The following is a 22,906-nucleotide window of genomic DNA, read 5'->3' as shown; positions in this document are numbered from 1 at the left end:
GTCCAAACCAGGACTAAACCAGGTCTAAACCAGTTCTAAACCAAGTCCAAACCAGGTCTAAACCAGGTCTAAACCAGGTCTAAACCAGGTCTAAACCAGGTCTAAACAGGTCTAAACCAGGGCTAAACCAGGACTAAACCAGGTCTAAACCAGGTCTAAACAGGTCTAATCCAGGTCTGAACCAGGTCTAAACCAGGTCCAAACCAGGTCTAAACCAGGTCTAAACCAGGTCTAAACCAGGTCTGAACAGGTCCAAACCAGGTCTAAACCAGGTCTAAACAGGTCTTAACCAGGTCTAAACCAGCTCTAAACAAGCTCTAAACCAGTTCTAGACCAGGTCTAAACCAGGTCTAAACCAGGACTACACCAGGACTAAACCAGATCTAAACCAGCTCTAAACGAGCTCTAAACCAGTTCTAGACCAGGTCTAAACCAGGTCTAAACCAGGTCTAAACCAGGTCCAAACCAGGACTAAACCAGGTCTAAACCAGGTCTAAACCAGGTCTAAACCAGGTCTAAACCAAGACTAAACCAGGTCCAAACCAGGACTAAACCAGGTCTAAACCAGTTCTAAACCAAGTCCAAACCAGGTCTAAACCAGGTCCAAATCAAGACTAAACCAGGTCTAAACCAGCTCTAATCCAGGACTAAACCAGGTCTAAACCAGGTCTAAACAGGTCCAAACCAGGTCTAAACCAGGACTAAACAGGTCTTAACCAGGTCTAAACCAAGACTAAACCAGGTCCAAACCAGGACTAAACCAGGTCTAAACCAGTTCTAAACCAAGTCCAAACCAGGTCTAAACCAGGTCTAAACCAGGTCTAAACCAGGTCTAAACCAAGACTAAACCAGGTCTAAACCAGGTCTGAACCAGGTCTAAACCAGGTCTAAACCAGGTCCAAACCAAGACTAAACCAGGTCTAAACCAGGTCTAAACAGGTCTAAACAGGTCCAAACCAGGTCTAAACCAGGACTAAACCAGTTCTAGACCAGGTCTAAACCAGGTCTAAACCAGGTCGAGACCAGGTCTAAACCAGCTCTAAACCAGTTCTAGACCAGGTCTAAACCAGGTCTAAACCAGCTCTAAACCAGTTCTAGACCAGGTCTAAACCAGGTCTAAACCAGGTCTAAACCAGGTCTAAACCAGCTCTAAACCAGCTCTAAACCAGCTCTAAACCAGTTCTAGACCAGGTCTAAACCAGGTCTAAACCAGGTCCAAACCAGGACTAAACCAGGTCTAAACCAGGTCTAAACCAAGACTAAACCAGGTTTAAACCAGGTCTAAACCAGGTCTAAACCAGGTCTGAACCAGGTCTAAACCAGGTCTAAACCAGGTCTAAACAGGTCTAAACAGGTCCAAACCAGGTCTAAACCAAGACTAAACCAGGTCTAAACCAGTTCTAAACCAGGTCTAAACCAGGTCTAAACCAGGTCTAAACCAGGTCTAAACCAGGTCTAAACCAGTTCTAAACCAGGTCTAAACCAGGTCTAAACCAGGTCTAAACCAGGTCTAAACCAGGTCTAAACAGGTCTAAACAGGTCCAAACCAGGTCTAAACCAAGACTAAACCAGGTCCAAACCAGGACTAAACCAGGTCTAAACCAGTTCTAAACCAGGTCTAAACCAGGTCTAAACAGGTCTAATCCAGGTCCAAACCAAGACTAAACCAGGTCTAAACCAGGTCCAAACCAGGTCTAAACCAGGTCTAAACAGGTCTAATCCAGGTCTAAACCAGGTCTAAACCAGGTCTAAACAGGTCTTAACCAGGTCTAAACCAGGTCTAAACCAGGTCTAAACCAGGTCTAAACCAGCTCTAAACAAGCTCTAAACCAGTTCTAGACCAGGTCTAAACCAGGTCTAAACCAGGACTACACCAGGACTAAACCAGGTCTAAACCAGGTCTAAACCAGCTCTAAACCAGCTCTAAACCAGTTCTAGACCAGGTCTAAACCAGGTCTAAACCAGGTCTAAACCAGGTCCAAACCAGGACTAAACCAGGTCTAAACCAGGTCTAAACCAGGTCTAAACCAGGTCTAAACCAAGACTAAACCACGTCCAAACCAGGACTAAACCAGGTCTAAACCAGTTCTAAACCAAGTCCAAACCAGGTCTAAACCAGGTCTAAACCAGGTCTAAACCAGGGCTAAACCAGGTCTGAACCAGGTCTAAACCAGGTCCAAACCAAGACTAAACCAGGTCTAGACCAGGTCTAAACAGGTCTAAACAGGTCCAAACCAGGTCTAAACCAGGTCTAAACCAGCTCTAAACCAGTTCTAGACCAGGTCTAAACCAGGTCTAAACCAGGACTACACCAGGACTAAACCAGGTCTAAACCAGCTCTAAACCAGTTCTAGACCAGGTCTAAACCAGGTCTAAACCAGGACTAGACCAGGTCTAAACCAGGTCTAAACCAGGACTACACCAGGTCTAAACCAGCTCTAAACCAGCTCTAAACCAGTTCTAGACCAGGTCTAAACCAGGTCTAAACCAGGTCTAAACCAGGTCCAAACCAGGACTAAACCAGGTCTAAACCAGGTCTAAACCAAGACTAAACCAGGTCCAAACCAGGTCTAAACCAGGACTAAACAGGTCTTAACCAGGTCCAAACCAGGTCTAAACCAGGTCTAAACCAGCTCTAAACAAGCTCTAAACCAGTTCTAGACCAGGTCTAAACCAGGTCTAAACCAGGACTACACCAGGACTAAACCAGGTCTAAACCAGGTCTAAACCAGCTCTAAACCAGCTCTAAACCAGTTCTAGACCAGGTCTAAACCAGGTCTAAACCAGGTCTAAACCAGGTCCAAACCAGGACTAAACCAGGTCTAAACCAGGTCTAAACCAGGTCTAAACCAGGTCTAAACCAAGACTAAACCAGGTCCAAATCAGGACTAAACCAGGTCTAAACCAGTTCTAAACCAAGTCCAAACCAGGTCTAAACCAGGTCTAAACCAGGGCAAAACCAGGTCTGAACCAGGTCTAAACAGGTCCAAACCAGGTCTAAACCAGGACTAAACAGGTCTTAACCAGGTCTAAACCAAGACTAAACCAGGTCCAAACCAGGACTAAACCAGGTCTAAACCAGTTCTAAACCAAGTCCAAACCAGGTCTAAACCAGGTCTAAACCAGGGCAAAACCAGGTCTGAACCAGGTCTAAACAGGTCTTAACCAGGTCTAAACCAAGACTAAACCAAGTCCAAACCAGGTCTAAACCAGGTCTAAACCAGGTCTAAACCAGGGCTAAACCAGGTCTGAACCAGGACTAAACAGGTCTTAACCAGGTCTAAACCAAGACTAAACCAAGTCCAAACCAGGTCTAAACCAGGTCTAAACCAGGTCTAAACCAGGGCTAAACCAGGTCTGAACCAGGTCTAAACCAGGTCCAAACCAAGAATAAACCAGGTCTAAACCAGGTCTAAACAGGTCTAAACAGGTCCAAACCAGGTCTAAACCAGGACTAAACAGGTCTAAACCAGGTCTAAACCAGGTCTAAACCAGGGCTAAACCAGGTCTGAACCAGGTCTAAACCAGGTCCAAACCAAGACTAAACCAGGTCTAAACCAGGTCTAAACAGGTCTTAACCAGGTCTAAACCAGGTCTAAACCAGGGCTAAACCAGGTCTGAACCAGGTCTAAACCAGGTCCAAACCAAGAATAAACCAGGTCTAAACCAGGTCTAAACAGGTCTAAACCAGTTCTAAACCAAGTCCAAACCAGGTCTAAACCAGGTCTAAACCAGGTCTAAACCAGGGCTAAACCAGGTCTGAACCAGGTCTAAACCAGGTCCAAACCAAGACTAAACCAGGTCTAAACCAGGTCTAAACCAGGTCGAGACCAGGTCTAAACCAGGTCTAAACCAGGACTACACCAGGACTAAACCAGGTCTAAACCAGCTCTAAACCAGTTCTAGACCAGGTCTAAACCAGGTCTAAACCAGGACTACACCAGGACTAAACCAGGTCTAAACCAGCTCTAAACCAGTTCTAGACCAGGTCTAAACCAGGTCTAAACCAGGACTAGACCAGGTCTAAACCAGGTCTAAACCAGGACTACACCAGGTCTGAACCAGCTCTAAACCAGCTCTAAACCAGTTCTAGACCAGGTCTAAACCAGGTCTAAACCAGGTCTAAACAAGGTCTAAACCAAGACTAAACCAGGTTTAAACCAGGTCTAAACCAGGTCTAAACCAGGTCTAAACCAGCTCTAATCCAGGACTAAACCAGGTCTAAACCAGGTCTAAACCAGGTCTAAACCAGGTCTAAACCAGGTCTAAACCAGCTCTAATCCAGGACTAAACCAGGTCTAAACCAAGACTAAACCAGGTCCAAACCAGGACTAAACCAGGTCTAAACCAGTTCTAAACCAAGTCCAAACCAGGTCTAAACCAGGTCTAAACCAGGTCTAAACCAAGACTAAACCAGGTCCAAACCAGGACTAAACCAGGTCTAAACCAGTTCTAAACCAGGGCTAAACCAGGTCTGAACCAGGTCTAAACCAGGTCCAAACCAAGACTAAACCAGGTCTAAACCAGGTCCAAACCAGGTCTAAACCAGGACTAAACAGGTCTTAACCAGGTCCAAACCAGGTCTAAACCAGGTCTCTCTGGGAGCAGAGATAAGGTGTGATTCATATTGTGTCTTAATTGTACAAAAAAAGAAGCTTTGCATTAAAAAATAATCATAGTAAAACACGTTAAAAAGAGGTTTATCACAAACAAATTTAATTCCCTCTCCCCCTGTTCTTCTACACCTCCTCCTCTGCTCCTCTTCTTCTTCACCTCCTCCTCTGCTCCTCCTCTTCTACACTTCCACCACCACCTCGATCCCAGGACCTTCTAGCTCTGAAGCACTATCACTATCGTGAGGTTATTTTAGACATGCTCATTTCTACAGCATGAGGATCTTTGTGGAGCATGAGGATCTTTGTGGAGCATGAGGATCTTTGTGGAGCATGATGATCTTTGTGGCGCATGATGATCTTTGTGGAGCATGATGATCTTTGTGGAGCATGATGATCTTTGTGGAGCATGATGATCTTTGTGGAGCATGATGATCTTTGTGGAGGATGAGGATCTTTGTGGAGGATGAGGATCTTTGTGGAGCATGAGGATCTTTGTGGAGCATGATGATCTTTGTGGAGCATGAGGATCTTTGTGGAGCATGATGATCTTTGTGGAACATGATGATCTTTGTGGAGCATGAGGATCTTTGTGGAGCATGATGATCTTTGTGGAGCATGATGATCTTTGTGGCGCATGAGGATCTTTGTGGAGCATGAGGATCTTTATGGAGCATGATGATCTTTGTGGAGAATGATGATCTTTGTGGAGCATGAGGATCTTTGTGGAGCATGATGATCTTTGTGGAGCATGATGATCTTTGTGGAGCATGATGATCTTTGTGGAGCATGATGATCTTTGTGGAGCATGAGGATCTTTGTGGAGCATGAGGATCTTTGTGGAGCATGATGATCTTTGTGGCGCATGATGATCTTTGTGGAGCATGATGATCTTTGTGGAGCATGATGATCTTTGTGGAGCATGATGATCTTTGTGGAGCATGATGATCTTTGTGGAGGATGAGGATCTTTGTGGAGGATGAGGATCTTTGTGGAGCATGAGGATCTTTGTGGAGCATGATGATCTTTGTGGAGCATGAGGATCTTTGTGGAGCATGATGATCTTTGTGGAACATGATGATCTTTGTGGAGCATGAGGATCTTTGTGGAGCATGATGATCTTTGTGGAGCATGATGATCTTTGTGGCGCATGAGGATCTTTGTGGAGCATGAGGATCTTTATGGAGCATGATGATCTTTGTGGAGAATGATGATCTTTGTGGAGCATGAGGATCTTTGTGGAGCATGATGATCTTTGTGGAGCATGATGATCTTTGTGGAGCATGATGATCTTTGTGGAGCATGATGATCTTTGTGGAGCATGATGATCTTTGTGGAGCATGATGATCTTTGTGGAGCATGAGGATCTTTGTGGAGCATGATGATCTTTGTGGAGCATGAGGATCTTTGTGGCGCATGAGGATCTTTGTGGAGCATGATGATCTTTGTGGAGCATGATGATTTTTGTGGAGCATGATGATCTTTGTGGAGCATGAAGATCTTTGTGGCGCATGAGGATCTTTGTGGCGCATGAGGATCTTTGTGGAGCATGATGATCTTTGTGGAGCATGATGATCTTTGTGGAGCATGATGATCTTTGTGGAGCATGATTATCTTTGTGAAGCATGATGATCTTTGTGGAGCATGATGATATTTGTGGAGCATGATGATCTTTGTGGAGGATGAGGATCTTTGTGGAGCATGATGATCTTTGTGGAGCATGATGATCTTTGTGGAGCATGATGATCTTTGTGGAGCATGAGGATCTTTGTGGAGCATGAGGATCTTTGTGGAGCATGATGATCTTTGTGGAGCATGATGATCTTTGTGGAGCATGATGATCTTTTTGGAGCATGAGGATCTTTGTGGAGCATGATGATCTTTGTGGAGCATGATGATCTTTGTGGAGCATGATGATCTTTGTGGAGCATGATGATCTTTGTGGAGCATGATGATCTTTGTGGAGCATGATGATCTTTGTGGAGCATGATGATCTTTGTGGAGCATGATGATCTTTGTGGAGCATGAGGATCTTTGTGGAGCATGAGGATCTTTGTGGAGCATGATGATCTTTGTGGAGCATGATGATCTTTGTGGAGCATGATGATCTTTTTGGAGCATGATGATCTTTGTGGAGCATGATGATCTTTGTGGAGCATGAGGATCTTTGTGGAGCATGATGATCTTTGTGAAGCATGATGATCTTTGTGGAGCATGAGGATCTTTGTGGCGCATGAGGATCTTTGTGGAGCATGATGATCTTTGTGGAGCATGATGATTTTTGTGGAGCATGATGATCTTTGTGGAGCATGATGATCTTTGTGGAGCATGAAGATCTTTGTGGCGCATGAGGATCTTTGTGGAGCATGATGATCTTTGTGGAGCATGATGATCTTTGTGGAGCATGATGATCTTTGTGGAGCATGATGATCTTTGTGGAGCATGATGATCTTTGTGAAGCATGATGATCTTTGTGGAGCATGATGATCTTTGTGGAGCATGATGATCTTTGTGGAGGATGAGGATCTTTGTGGAGCATGATGATCTTTGTGGAGCATGATGATCTTTGTGGAGCATGATGATCTTTGTGGAGCATGAGGATCTTTGTGGAGCATGAGGATCTTTGTGGAGCATGATGATCTTTGTGGAGCATGATGATCTTTGTGGAGCATGATGATCTTTTTGGAGCATGATGATCTTTGTGGAGCATGATGATCTTTGTGGAGCATGAGGATCTTTGTGGAGCATGATGATCTTTGTGGAGCATGATGATCTTTGTGGAGCATGATGATCTTTGTGGAGCATGATGATCTTTGTGGAGGATGATGATCTTTGTGGAGCATGATGATCTTTGTGGAGCATGATGATCTTTGTGGAGCATGATGATCTTTGTGGAGCATGATGATCTTTGTGGAGCATGATGATCTTTGTGGAGCATGATGATCTTTGTGGAGCATGAGGATCTTTGTGGAGCATGAGGATCTTTGTGGAGCATGATGATCTTTGTGGAGCATGATGATCTTTGTGGAGCATGATGATCTTTTTGGAGCATGATGATCTTTGTGGAGCATGATGATCTTTGTGGAGCATGAGGATCTTTGTGGAGCATGATGATCTTTGTGGAGCATGAGGATCTTTGTGGCGCATGAGGATCTTTGTGGAGCATGATGATCTTTGTGGAGCATGATGATCTTTTTGGAGCATGATGATCTTTGTGGAGCATGATGATCTTTGTGGAGCATGAAGATCTTTGTGGCGCATGAGGATCTTTGTGGAGCATGATGATCTTTGTGGAGCATGATGATCTTTGTGGAGCATGATGATCTTTTTGGAGCATGATTATCTTTGTGAAGCATGATGATCTTTGTGGAGCATGATGATCTTTGTGGAGCATGATGATCTTTGTGAAGCATGATGATCTTTGTGGAGCATGATGATCTTTGTGGAGCATGATGATCTTTGTGGAGGATGAGGATCTTTGTGGAGCATGATGATCTTTGTGGAGCATGATGATCTTTGTGGAGCATGATGATCTTTGTGGAGCATGAGGATCTTTGTGGAGCATGAGGATCTTTGTGAAGCATGATGATCTTTGTGGAGCATGATGATCTTTGTGGAGCATGATGATCTTTTTGGAGCATGATGATCTTTGTGGAGCATGATGATCTTTGTGGAGCATGAGGATCTTTGTGGAGCATGATGATCTTTGTGGAGCATGATGATCTTTGTGGAGCATGATGATCTTTGTGGAGCATGATGATCTTTGTGGAGCATGATGATCTTTGTGGAGCATGATGATCTTTTTGGAGCATGATGATCTTTGTGGAGCATGATGATCTTTGTGGAGCATGAGGATCTTTGTGGAGCATGATGATCTTTGTGAAGCATGATGATCTTTGTGGAGCATGAGGATCTTTGTGGCGCATGAGGATCTTTGTGGAGCATGATGATCTTTGTGGAGCATGATGATTTTTGTGGAGCATGATGATCTTTGTGGAGCATGATGATCTTTGTGGAGCATGAAGATCTTTGTGGCGCATGAGGATCTTTGTGGAGCATGATGATCTTTGTGGAGCATGATGATCTTTGTGGAGCATGATGATCTTTGTGGAGCATGATGATCTTTGTGGAGCATGATGATCTTTGTGAAGCATGATGATCTTTGTGGAGCATGATGATATTTGTGGAGCATGATGATCTTTGTGGAGGATGAGGATCTTTGTGGAGCATGATGATCTTTGTGGAGCATGATGATCTTTGTGGAGCATGATGATCTTTGTGGAGCATGAGGATCTTTGTGGAGCATGAGGATCTTTGTGGAGCATGATGATCTTTGTGGAGCATGATGATCTTTGTGGAGCATGATGATCTTTTTGGAGCATGATGATCTTTGTGGAGCATGATGATCTTTGTGGAGCATGAGGATCTTTGTGGAGCATGATGATCTTTGTGGAGCATGATGATCTTTGTGGAGCATGATGATCTTTGTGGAGCATGATGATCTTTGTGGAGGATGATGATCTTTGTGGAGCATGATGATCTTTGTGGAGCATGATGATCTTTGTGGAGCATGATGATCTTTGTGGAGCATGATGATCTTTGTGGAGCATGATGATCTTTGTGGAGCATGATGATCTTTGTGGAGCATGAGGATCTTTGTGGAGCATGAGGATCTTTGTGGAGCATGATGATCTTTGTGGAGCATGATGATCTTTGTGGAGCATGATGATCTTTTTGGAGCATGATGATCTTTGTGGAGCATGATGATCTTTGTGGAGCATGAGGATCTTTGTGGAGCATGATGATCTTTGTGGAGCATGAGGATCTTTGTGGCGCATGAGGATCTTTGTGGAGCATGATGATCTTTGTGGAGCATGATGATCTTTTTGGAGCATGATGATCTTTGTGGAGCATGATGATCTTTGTGGAGCATGAAGATCTTTGTGGCGCATGAGGATCTTTGTGGAGCATGATGATCTTTGTGGAGCATGATGATCTTTGTGGAGCATGATGATCTTTTTGGAGCATGATTATCTTTGTGAAGCATGATGATCTTTGTGGAGCATGATGATCTTTGTGGAGCATGATGATCTTTGTGAAGCATGATGATCTTTGTGGAGCATGATGATCTTTGTGGAGCATGATGATCTTTGTGGAGGATGAGGATCTTTGTGGAGCATGATGATCTTTGTGGAGCATGATGATCTTTGTGGAGCATGATGATCTTTGTGGAGCATGAGGATCTTTGTGGAGCATGAGGATCTTTGTGAAGCATGATGATCTTTGTGGAGCATGATGATCTTTGTGGAGCATGATGATCTTTTTGGAGCATGATGATCTTTGTGGAGCATGATGATCTTTGTGGAGCATGAGGATCTTTGTGGAGCATGATGATCTTTGTGGAGCATGATGATCTTTGTGGAGCATGATGATCTTTGTGGAGCATGATGATCTTTGTGGAGCATGATGATCTTTGTGGAGCATGAGGATCTTTGTGGAGCATGAGGATCTTTGTGGCGCATGAGGATCTTTGTGGAGCATGATGATCTTTGTGGAGCATGATGATCTTTGTGGAGCATGATGATCTTTATGGAGGATGAGGATCTTTGTGGCGCATGAGGATCTTTGTGGAGCATGATGATCTTTGTGGAGCATGATGATCTTTGTGGAGCATGAGGATCTTTATGGAGCATGAGGATCTTTGTGGAGCATGAGGATCTTTGTGGAGCATGATGATCTTTGTGGAGCATGATGATCTTTGTGGAGCATGATGATCTTTGTGGAGCATGATGATCTTTGTGGAGCATGATGATCTTTGTGGAGGATGATGAACTTTGTGGAGCATGATGATCTTTGTGGAGCATGAGGATCTTTGTGGAGCATGATGATCTTTGTGGAGCATGAGGATCTTTGTGGCGCATGAGGATCTTTGTGGAGCATGATGATCTTTGTGGAGCATGATGATCTTTTTGGAGCACGATGATCTTTGTGGAGCACGATGATCTTTGTGGAGCATGAAGATCTTTGTGGCGCATGAGGATCTTTGTGGAGCATGATGATCTTTGTGGAGCATGATGATCTTTGTGAAGCATGATGATCTTTGTGGAGCATGATGATCTTTGTGGAGCATGATGATCTTTGTGGAGGATGAGGATCTTTGTGGAGCATGATGATCTTTGTGGAGCATGATGATCTTTGTGGAGCATGATGATCTTTGTGGAGCATGAGGATCTTTGTGAAGCATGATGATCTTTGTGGAGCATGATGATCTTTGTGGAGCATGATGATCTTTGTGGAGGATGAGGATCTTTGTGGAGCATGATGATCTTTGTGGAGCATGATGATCTTTGTGGAGCATGATGATCTTTGTGGAGCATGATGATCTTTGTGGAGCATGATGATCTTTGTGAAGCATGATGATCTTTGTGGAGCATGATGATATTTGTGGAGCATGATGATCTTTGTGGAGGATGAGGATCTTTGTGGAGCATGATGATCTTTGTGGAGCATGATGATCTTTGTGGAGCATGAGGATCTTTGTGGAGCATGAGGATCTTTGTGGAGCATGATGATCTTTGTGGAGCATGATGATCTTTTTGGAGCATGATGATCTTTGTGGAGCATGATGATCTTTGTGGAGCATGAGGATCTTTGTGGAGCATGATGATCTTTGTGGAGCATGATGATCTTTGTGGAGCATGATGATCTTTGTGGAGCATGATGATCTTTGTGGAGGATGATGATCTTTGTGGAGCATGATGATCTTTGTGGAGCATGATGATCTTTGTGGAGCATGATGATCTTTGTGGAGCATGATGATCTTTGTGGAGCATGATGATCTTTGTGGAGCATGATGATCTTTGTGGAGCATGAGGATCTTTGTGGAGCATGAGGATCTTTGTGGAGCATGATGATCTTTGTGGAGCATGATGATCTTTGTGGAGCATGATGATCTTTTTGGAGCATGATGATCTTTGTGGAGCATGATGATCTTTGTGGAGCATGAGGATCTTTGTGGAGCATGATGATCTTTGTGGAGCATGAGGATCTTTGTGGCGCATGAGGATCTTTGTGGAGCATGATGATCTTTGTGGAGCATGATGATCTTTTTGGAGCATGATGATCTTTGTGGAGCATGATGATCTTTGTGGAGCATGAAGATCTTTGTGGCGCATGAGGATCTTTGTGGAGCATGATGATCTTTGTGGAGCATGATGATCTTTGTGGAGCATGATGATCTTTTTGGAGCATGATTATCTTTGTGAAGCATGATGATCTTTGTGGAGCATGATGATCTTTGTGGAGCATGATGATCTTTGTGAAGCATGATGATCTTTGTGGAGCATGATGATCTTTGTGGAGCATGATGATCTTTGTGGAGGATGAGGATCTTTGTGGAGCATGATGATCTTTGTGGAGCATGATGATCTTTGTGGAGCATGATGATCTTTGTGGAGCATGAGGATCTTTGTGGAGCATGAGGATCTTTGTGAAGCATGATGATCTTTGTGGAGCATGATGATCTTTGTGGAGCATGATGATCTTTTTGGAGCATGATGATCTTTGTGGAGCATGATGATCTTTGTGGAGCATGAGGATCTTTGTGGAGCATGATGATCTTTGTGGAGCATGATGATCTTTGTGGAGCATGATGATCTTTGTGGAGCATGATGATCTTTGTGGAGCATGATGATCTTTGTGGAGCATGAGGATCTTTGTGGAGCATGAGGATCTTTGTGGCGCATGAGGATCTTTGTGGAGCATGATGATCTTTGTGGAGCATGATGATCTTTGTGGAGCATGATGATCTTTGTGGCGCATGATGATCTTTGTGGAGCATGAGGATCTTTGTGGCGCATGAGGATCTTTGTGGAGCATGATGATCTTTGTGGAGCATGAGGATCTTTGTGGAGCATGATGATCTTTGTGGAGCATGATGATCTTTATGGAGGATGAGGATCTTTGTGGCGCATGAGGATCTTTGTGGAGCATGAGGATCTTTGTGGAGCATGATGATCTTTGTGGAGCATGATGATCTTTGTGGAGCATGATGATCTTTGTGGAGCATGATGATCTTTGTGGAGCATGATGATCTTTGTGGAGCATGATGATCTTTGTGGAGGATGATGATCTTTGTGGAGCATGATGATCTTTGTGGAGCATGAGGATCTTTGTGGAGCATGATGATCTTTGTGGAGCATGAGGATCTTTGTGGCGCATGAGGATCTTTGTGGAGCATGATGATCTTTGTGGAGCATGATGATTTTTGTGGAGCATGATGATCTTTGTGGAGCATGATGATCTTTGTGGAGCATGAAGATCTTTGTGGCGCATGAGGATCTTTGTGGAGCATGATGATCTTTGTGGAGCATGATGATCTTTGTGGAGCATGATGATCTTTGTGGAGCATGATTATCTTTGTGAAGCATGATGATCTTTGTGGAGCATGATGATCTTTGTGGAGCATGATGATCTTTGTGAAGCATGATGATCTTTGTGGAGCATGATGATCTTTGTGGAGCATGATGATCTTTGTGGAGGATGAGGATCTTTGTGGAGCATGATGATCTTTGTGGAGCATGATGATCTTTGTAGAGCATGATGATCTTTGTGGAGCATGAGGATCTTTGTGGAGCATGAGGATCTTTGTGGAGCATGATGATCTTTGTGGAGCATGATGATCTTTGTGGAGCATGATGATCTTTTTGGAGCATGATGATCTTTGTGGAGCATGATGATCTTTGTGGAGCATGATGATCTTTGTGGAGCATGATGATCTTTGTGGAGCATGATGATCTTTGTGGAGCATGATGATCTTTGTGGAGCATGAGGATCTTTGTGGAGCATGATGATCTTTGTGGAGCATGATGATCTTTGTGGAGCATGAGGATCTTTGTGGAGCATGATGATCTTTGTGGAGCATGATGATCTTTGTGGAGCATGATGATCTTTGTGGAGCATGATGATCTTTGTGGAGCATGATGATCTTTGTGGAGCATGATGATCTTTGTGGAGCATGAGGATCTTTGTGGAGCATGAGGATCTTTGTGGAGCATGATGATCTTTGTGGAGCATGATGATCTTTGTGGAGCATGATGATCTTTGTGGAGCATGATGATCTTTGTGGAGCATGAGGATCTTTGTGGAGCATGAGGATCTTTGTGGAGCATGATGATCTTTGTGGAGCATGATGATCTTTGTGGAGCATGATGATCTTTGTGGAGCATGATGATCTTTGTGGAGCATGATGATCTTTGTGGAGCATGAGGATCTTTATGGAGCATGAGGATCTTTGTGGAGCATGAGGATCTTTGTGGAGCATGATGATCTTTGTGGAGCATGATGATCTTTGTGGAGCATGATGATCTTTGTGGAGCATGATGATCTTTGTGGAGGATGATGAACTTTGTGGAGCATGATGATCTTTGTGGAGCATGAGGATCTTTGTGGAGCATGATGATCTTTGTGGAGCATGAGGATCTTTGTGGCGCATGAGGATCTTTGTGGAGCATGATGATCTTTGTGGAGCATGATGATCTTTTTGGAGCACGATGATCTTTGTGGAGCATGATGATCTTTGTGGAGCATGAAGATCTTTGTGGCGCATGAGGATCTTTGTGGAGCATGATGATCTTTGTGGAGCATGATGATCTTTGTGAAGCATGATGATCTTTGTGGAGCATGATGATCTTTGTGGAGCATGATGATCTTTGTGGAGGATGAGGATCTTTGTGGAGCATGATGATCTTTGTGGAGCATGATGATCTTTGTGGAGCATGATGATCTTTGTGGAGCATGAGGATCTTTGTGAAGCATGATGATCTTTGTGGAGCATGATGATCTTTGTGGAGCATGATGATCTTTGTGGAGGATGAGGATCTTTGTGGAGCATGATGATCTTTGTGGAGCATGATGATCTTTGTGGAGCATGATGATCTTTGTGGAGCATGAGGATCTTTGTGGAGCATGAGGATCTTTGTGAAGCATGATGATCTTTGTGGAGCATGATGATCTTTGTGGAGCATGATGATCTTTTTGGAGCATGATGATCTTTGTGGAGCATGATGATCTTTGTGGAGCATGAGGATCTTTGTGGAGCATGATGATCTTTGTGGAGCATGATGATCTTTGTGGAGCATGATGATCTTTGTGGAGCATGATGATCTTTGTGGAGCATGATGATCTTTGTGGCGCATGATGATCTTTGTGGAGCATGAGGATCTTTGTGGCGCATGAGGATCTTTGTGGAGCATGATGATCTTTGTGGAGCATGAGGATCTTTGTGGAGCATGATGATCTTTGTGGAGCATGATGATCTTTGTGGAGCATGATGATCTTTGTGGAGCATGATGATCTTTGTGGAGCATGATGATCTTTGTGGAGCATGATGATCTTTTTGGAGCATGATGATCTTTGTGGAGCATGATGATCTTTGTGGAGCATGATGATCTTTGTGGAGCATGATGATCTTTGTGGAGCATGATGATCTTTGTGGAGCATGATGATCTTTGTGGAGGATGAGGATCTTTGTGGAGCATGATGATCTTTGTGGAGCATGATGATCTTTGTGGAGCATGATGATCTTTGTGGAGCATGATGATCTTTGTGGAGGATGAGGATCTTTGTGGAGCATGAGGATCTTTGTGGAGCATGATGATCTTTGTGGAGCATGATGATCTTTGTGGAGCATGATGATCTTTGTGGAGCATGAGGATCTTTGTGGAGCATGAGGATCTTTGTGGAGCATGATGATCTTTGTGGAGCATGATGATCTTTGTGGAGCATGATGATCTTTTTGGAGCATGATGATCTTTGTGGAGCATGATGATCTTTGTGGAGCATGAGGATCTTTGTGGAGCATGATGATCTTTGTGGAGCATGATGATCTTTGTGGAGCATGATGATCTTTGTGGAGGATGAGGATCTTTGTGGAGCATGATGATCTTTGTGGAGCATGATGATCTTTGTGGAGCATGATGATCTTTGTGGAGCATGATGATCTTTGTGGAGCATGATGATCTTTGTGGAGCATGATGATCTTTTTGGAGCATGATGATCTTTGTGGAGCATGAGGATCTTTGTGGAGCATGATGATCTTTGTGGAGCATGATGATCTTTGTGAAGCATGATGATCTTTGTGGAGCATGATGATCTTTGTGGAGCATGATGATCTTTGTGGAGGATGAGGATCTTTGTGGAGCATGATGATCTTTGTGGAGCATGATGATCTTTGTGGAGCATGATGATCTTTGTGGAGCATGAGGATCTTTGTGGAGCATGAGGATCTTTGTGGAGCATGATGATCTTTGTGGAGCATGATGATCTTTGTGGAGCATGATGATCTTTTTGGAGCATGATGATCTTTGTGGAGCATGATGATCTTTGTGGAGCATGATGATCTTTGTGGAGCATGATGATCTTTGTGGAGGATGAGGATCTTTGTGGAGCATGATGATCTTTGTGGAGCATGATGATCTTTGTGGAGCATGATGATCTTTGTGGAGCATGATGATCTTTGTGGAGCATGATGATCTTTGTGGAGCATGATGATCTTTGTGGAGCATGATGATCTTTGTGGAGCATGATGATCTTTGTGGAGCATGATGATCTTTGTGGAGCATGAGGATCTTTGTGGAGCATGATGATCTTTGTGGAGCATGATGATCTTTGTGGAGCATGATGATCTTTGTGGAGCATGATGATCTTTGTGGAGCATGATGATCTTTGTGGAGCATGATGATCTTTGTGGAGCATGATGATCTTTGTGGAGCATGATGATCTTTGTGGAGCATGATGATCTTTGTGGAGCATGATGATCTTTTTGGAGCATGATGATCTTTGTGGAGCATGATGATCTTTGTGGAGCATGATGATCTTTGTGGAGCATGATGATCTTTGTGGAGGATGATGATCTTTGTGGAGCATGATGATCTTTGTGGAGCATGAGGATCTTTGTGGAGCATGATGATCTTTGTGGAGCATGAGGATCTTTGTGGAGCATGAGGATCTTTGTGCAGCATGATGATCTTTGTGGAGCATGATGATTTTTGTGGAGCATGATGATCTTTGTGGAGCATGAGGATCTTTGTGGAGCATGATGATCTTTGTGGAGCATGATGATCTTTGTGGAGCATGATGATCTTTGTGGAGCATGATGATCTTTGTGGAGGATGATGATCTTTGTGGAGCATGATGATCTTTGTGGAGCATGAGGATCTTTGTGGAGCATGATGATCTTTGTGGAGAATGATGATCTTTGTGGAGCATGAGGATCTTTGTTGCGCATGAGGATCTTTGTGGAGCATGATGATCTTTGTGGAGAATGATGATCTTTGTGGAGCATGAGGATCTTTGTGGAGCATGAGGATCTTTGTGGAGCATGACGATCTTTGTGGAGGATGAGGATCTTTGTGGAGCATGAGGATCTTTGTGGAGCATGATGATCTTTGTGGAGCATGAGGATCTTTGTGGCGCATGAGGATCTTTGTGGAGCATGATGATCTTTGTGGAGCATGATGATCTTTGTGAAGCATGATGATCTTTGTGGAGCATGATGATCTTTGTGGAGCATGAGAATCTTTGTGGAGCATGATGATCTTTGTGGAGCATGATGATCTTTGTGGAGGATGAGGATCTTTGTGGCGCATGAGGATCTTTGTGGAGCATGAGGATCTTTGTGGAGCATGATGATCTTTGTGGAGCATGAAGATCTTTGTGGAGGATGAGGATCTTTGTGGAGCATGATGATCTTTGTGAAGCATGATGATCTTTGTGGAGCATGAGGATCTTTGTGGAGCATGATGATCTTTGTGGAGCATGATGATCTTTGTGGAGCATGATGATCTTTGTGGAGCATGATGATCTTTGTGGAGCATGATGATCTTTGTGGAGGATGATGATCTTTGTGGAGCATGATGATCTTTGTGGAGCATGAGGATCTTTGTGGAGCATGATGATCTTTGTGGAGCATGAGGATCTTTGTGGAGCATGAGGATCTTTGTGCAGCATGATGATCTTTGTGGAGCATGATGATTTTTGTGGAGCATGATGATCTTTGTGGAGCATGAGGATCTTTGTGGAGCATGATGATCTTTGTGGAGCATGATGATCTTTGTGGAGCATGATGATCTTTTTGGAGCATGATGATCTTTGTGGAGGATGATGATCTTTGTGGAGCATGATGATCTTTGTGGAGCATGAGGATCTTTGTGGAGCATGATGATCTTTGTGGAGAATGATGATCTTTGTGGAGCATGAGGATCTTTGTTGCGCATGAGGATCTTTGTGGAGCATGATGATCTTTGTGGAGAATGATGATCTTTGTGGAGCATGAGGATCTTTGTGGAGCATGAGGATCTTTGTGGAGCATGATGATCTTTGTGGAGGATGAGGATCTTTGTGGAGCATGAGGATCTTTGTGGAGCATGATGATCTTTGTGGAGCATGAGGATCTTTGTGGCGCATGAGGATCTTTGTGGAGCATGATGATCTTTGTGGAGCATGATGATCTTTGTGAAGCATGATGATCTTTGTGGAGCATGATGATCTTTGTGGAGCATGAGAATCTTTGTGGAGCATGATGATCTTTGTGGAGCATGATGATCTTTGTGGAGGATGAGGATCTTTGTGGCGCATGAGGATCTTTGTGGAGCATGAGGATCTTTGTGGAGCATGATGATCTTTGTGGAGCATGAAGATCTTTGTGGAGGATGAGGATCTTTGTGGAGCATGATGATCTTTGTGAAGCATGATGATCTTTGTGGAGCATGAGGATCTTTGTGGAGCATGATGATCTTTTTGGAGCATGATGATCTTTGTGGAGCATGATGATCTTTGTGGAGCATGATGATCTTTGTGGAGCATGAGGATCTTTGTGGAGCATGATGATCTTTGTGGAGCATGATGATCTTTGTGGCGCATGAGGATCTTTGTGGAGCATGAGGATCTTTATGGAGCATGATGATCTTTGTGGAGAATGATGATCTTTGTGGAGCATGAGGATCTTTGTGGAGCATGATGATCTTTGTGGAGCATGATGATCTTTGTGGAGCATGATGATCTTTGTGGAGCATGATGATCTTTGTGGAGCATGATGATCTTTGTGGAGCATGATGATCTTTGTGGAGCATGATGATCTTTTTGGAGCATGATGATCTTTGTGGAGCATGATGATCTTTGTGGAGCATGATGATCTTTGTGGAGCATGATGATCTGGAGCATGATGATCTTTGTGGAGCATGATGATCTTTGTGGAGCATGATGATCTTTGTGGCGCATGAGGATCTTTGTGGAGCATGAGGATCTTTATGGAGCATGATGATCTTTGTGGAGCATGATGATCTTTGTGGAGCATGATGATCTTTGTGGAGCATGATGATCTTTGTGGAGCATGATGATCTTTGTGGAGCATGATGATCTTTGTGGAGCATGATGATCTTTGTGGAGCATGATGATCTTTGTGGAGCATGATGATCTTTGTGGCGCATGAGGATCTTTGTGGAGCATGAGGATCTTTATGGAGCATGATGATCTTTGTGGAGAATGATGATCTTTGTGGAGCATGAGGATCTTTGTGGAGCATGATGATCTTTGTGGAGCATGATGATCTTTGTGGAGCATGATGATCTTTGTGGAGCATGATGATCTTTGTGGAGCATGATGATCTTTGTGGAGCATGATGATCTTTGTGGAGCATGATGATCTTTGTGGAGCATGATGATCTTTTTGGAGCATGATGATCTTTGTGGAGCATGATGATCTTTGTGGAGCATGATGATCTTTGTGGAGCATGATGATCTTTGTGGAGCATGATGATCTTTGTGGAGGATGATGATCTTTGTGGAGCATGATGATCTTTGTGGAGCATGAGGATCTTTGTGGAGCATGATGATCTTTGTGGAGCATGAGGATCTTTGTGGAGCATGAGGATCTTTGTGCAGCATGATGATCTTTGTGGAGCATGATGATTTTTGTGGAGCATGATGATCTTTGTGGAGCATGAGGATCTTTGTGGAGCATGATGATCTTTGTGGAGCATGATGATCTTTGTGGAGCATGATGATCTTTGTGGAGCATGATGATCTTTGTGGAGGATGATGATCTTTGTGGAGCATGATGATCTTTGTGGAGCATGAGGATCTTTGTGGAGCATGATGATCTTTGTGGAGAATGATGATCTTTGTTGCGCATGAGGATCTTTGTTGCGCATGAGGATCTTTGTGGAGCATGATGATCTTTGTGGAGAATGATGATCTTTGTGGAGCATGAGGATCTTTGTGGAGCATGAGGATCTTTGTGGAGCATGATGATCTTTGTGGAGGATGAGGATCTTTGTGGAGCATGAGGATCTTTGTGGAGCATGATGATCTTTGTGGAGCATGAGGATCTTTGTGGCGCATGAGGATCTTTGTGGAGCATGATGATCTTTGTGGAGCATGATGATCTTTGTGAAGCATGATGATCTTTGTGGAGCATGATGATCTTTGTGGAGCATGAGAATCTTTGTGGAGCATGATGATCTTTGTGGAGCATGATGATCTTTGTGGAGGATGAGGATCTTTGTGGCGCATGAGGATCTTTGTGGAGCATGAGGATCTTTGTGGAGCATGATGATCTTTGTGGAGCATGAAGATCTTTGTGGAGGATGAGGATCTTTGTGGAGCATGATGATCTTTGTGAAGCATGATGATCTTTGTGGAGCATGAGGATCTTTGTGGAGCATGATGATCTTTGTGGAGCATGATGATCTTTGTGGAGCATGATGATCTTTGTGGAGCATGATGATCTTTGTGGAGCATGATGATCTTTGTGGAGGATGATGATCTTTGTGGAGCATGATGATCTTTGTGGAGCATGAGGATCTTTGTGGAGCATGATGATCTTTGTGGAGCATGAGGATCTTTGTGGAGCATGAGGATCTTTGTGCAGCATGATGATCTTTGTGGAGCATGATGATTTTTGTGGAGCATGATGATCTTTGTGGAGCATGAGGATCTTTGTGGAGCATGATGATCTTTGTGGAGCATGATGATCTTTGTGGAGCATGATGATCTTTGTGGAGCATGATGATCTTTGTGGAGGATGATGATCTTTGTGGAGCATGATGATCTTTGTGGAGCATGAGGATCTTTGTGGAGCATGATGATCTTTGTGGAGAATGAGGATCTTTGTTGCGCATGAGGATCTTTGTTGCGCATGATGATCTTTGTGGAGCATGATGATCTTTGTGGAGAATGATGATCTTTGTGGAGCATGAGGATCTTTGTGGAGCATGAGGATCTTTGTGGAGCATGATGATCTTTGTGGAGGATGAGGATCTTTGTGGAGCATGAGGATCTTTGTGGAGCATGATGATCTTTGTGGAGCATGAGGATCTTTGTGGCGCATGAGGATCTTTGTGGAGCATGATGATCTTTGTGGAGCATGATGATCTTTGTGAAGCATGATGATCTTTGTGGAGCATGATGATCTTTGTGGAGCATGAGAATCTTTGTGGAGCATGATGATCTTTGTGGAGCATGATGATCTTTGTGGAGGATGAGGATCTTTGTGGCGCATGAGGATCTTTGTGGAGCATGAGGATCTTTGTGGAGCATGATGATCTTTGTGGAGCATGAAGATCTTTGTGGAGGATGAGGATCTTTGTGCAGCATGATGATCTTTGTGAAGCATGATGATCTTTGTGGAGCATGAGGATCTTTGTGGAGCATGATGATCTTTTTGGAGCATGATGATCTTTGTGGAGCATGATGATCTTTGTGGAGCATGATGATCTTTGTGGAGCATGAGGATCTTTGTGGAGCATGATGATCTTTGTGGAGCATGATGATCTTTGTGGCGCATGAGGATCTTTGTGGAGCATGAGGATCTTTATGGAGCATGATGATCTTTGTGGAGAATGATGATCTTTGTGGAGCATGAGGATCTTTGTGGAGCATGATGATCTTTGTGGAGCATGATGATCTTTGTGGAGCATGATGATCTTTGTGGAGCATGATGATCTTTGTGGAGCATGATGATCTTTGTGGAGCATGATGATCTTTGTGGAGCATGATGATCTTTTTGGAGCATGATGATCTTTGTGGAGCATGATGATCTTTGTGTAGCATGATGATCTTTGTGGAGCATGATGATCTGGAGCATGATGATCTTTGTGGAGCATGATGATCTTTGTGGAGGATGATGATCTTTGTGGAGCATGATGATCTTTGTGGAGCATGAGGATCTTTGTGGAGCATGATGATCTTTGTGGAGCATGAGGATCTTTGTGGAGCATGAGGATCTTTGTGCAGCATGATGATCTTTGTGGAGCATGATGATTTTTGTGGAGCATGATGATCTTTGTGGAGCATGAGGATCTTTGTGGAGCATGATGATCTTTGTGGAGCATGATGATCTTTGTGGAGCATGATGATCTTTGTGGAGGATGATGATCTTTGTGGAGCATGATGATCTTTGTGGAGCATGAGGATCTTTGTGGAGCATGATGATCTTTGTGGAGAATGATGATCTTTGTGGAGCATGAGGATCTTTGTTGCGCATGAGGATCTTTGTGGAGCATGATGATCTTTGTGGAGAATGATGATCTTTGTGGAGCATGAGGATCTTTGTGGAGCATGAGGATCTTTGTGGAGCATGATGATCTTTGTGGAGGATGAGGATCTTTGTGGAGCATGAGGATCTTTGTGGAGCATGATGATCTTTGTGGAGCATGAGGATCTTTGTGGCGCATGAGGATCTTTGTGGAGCATGATGATCTTTGTGGAGCATGATGATCTTTGTGAAGCATGATGATCTTTGTGGAGCATGATGATCTTTGTGGAGCATGAGAATCTTTGTGGAGCATGATGATCTTTGTGGAGCATGATGATCTTTGTGGAGGATGAGGATCTTTGTGGCGCATGAGGATCTTTGTGGAGCATGAGGATCTTTGTGGAGCATGATGATCTTTGTGGAGCATGAAGATCTTTGTGGAGGATGAGGATCTTTGTGGAGCATGATGATCTTTGTGAAGCATGATGATCTTTGTGGAGCATGAGGATCTTTGTGGAGCATGATGATCTTTGTGGAGCATGATGATCTTTGTGGAGCATGATGATCTTTGTGGAGCATGATGATCTTTGTGGAGCATGATGATCTTTGTGGAGGATGATGATCTTTGTGGAGCATGATGATCTTTGTGGAGCATGAGGATCTTTGTGGAGCATGATGATCTTTGTGGAGCATGAGGATCTTTGTGGAGCATGAGGATCTTTGTGCAGCATGATGATCTTTGTGGAGCATGATGATTTTTG

General features: G+C 43.7%; 1 protein-coding gene and 1 long non-coding RNA gene across 2 annotated transcripts in view; one reads left to right on the top strand and one right to left on the bottom strand.

Annotated features, from left to right (window-relative positions):
• Positions 1 to 22,906, bottom strand: part of atpaf1 (ATP synthase mitochondrial F1 complex assembly factor 1) — an 82,516-nt gene that overhangs the window by 44,503 nt on the left and 15,107 nt on the right. The window lies entirely within an intron of this gene.
• Positions 2,958 to 3,431, top strand: LOC140354312 (uncharacterized). Its single transcript, XR_011925959.1, has 3 exons — positions 2,958 to 2,984; positions 3,138 to 3,169; positions 3,390 to 3,431. It is a non-coding gene; the product is annotated as an uncharacterized lncRNA (long non-coding RNA).

Source organism: Eucyclogobius newberryi, unplaced genomic scaffold (assembly GCF_026437365.1).
Source record: "Eucyclogobius newberryi isolate DKJ021-1_F unplaced genomic scaffold, fEucNew1.0.hap1 SCAF_9, whole genome shotgun sequence".
Lineage (NCBI taxonomy): Eukaryota > Metazoa > Chordata > Actinopteri > Gobiiformes > Gobiidae > Eucyclogobius > Eucyclogobius newberryi.
The sequence above is the reverse complement of the archived record's forward strand: the minus strand, read 5'-3'. Positions and strand labels throughout refer to the sequence as shown.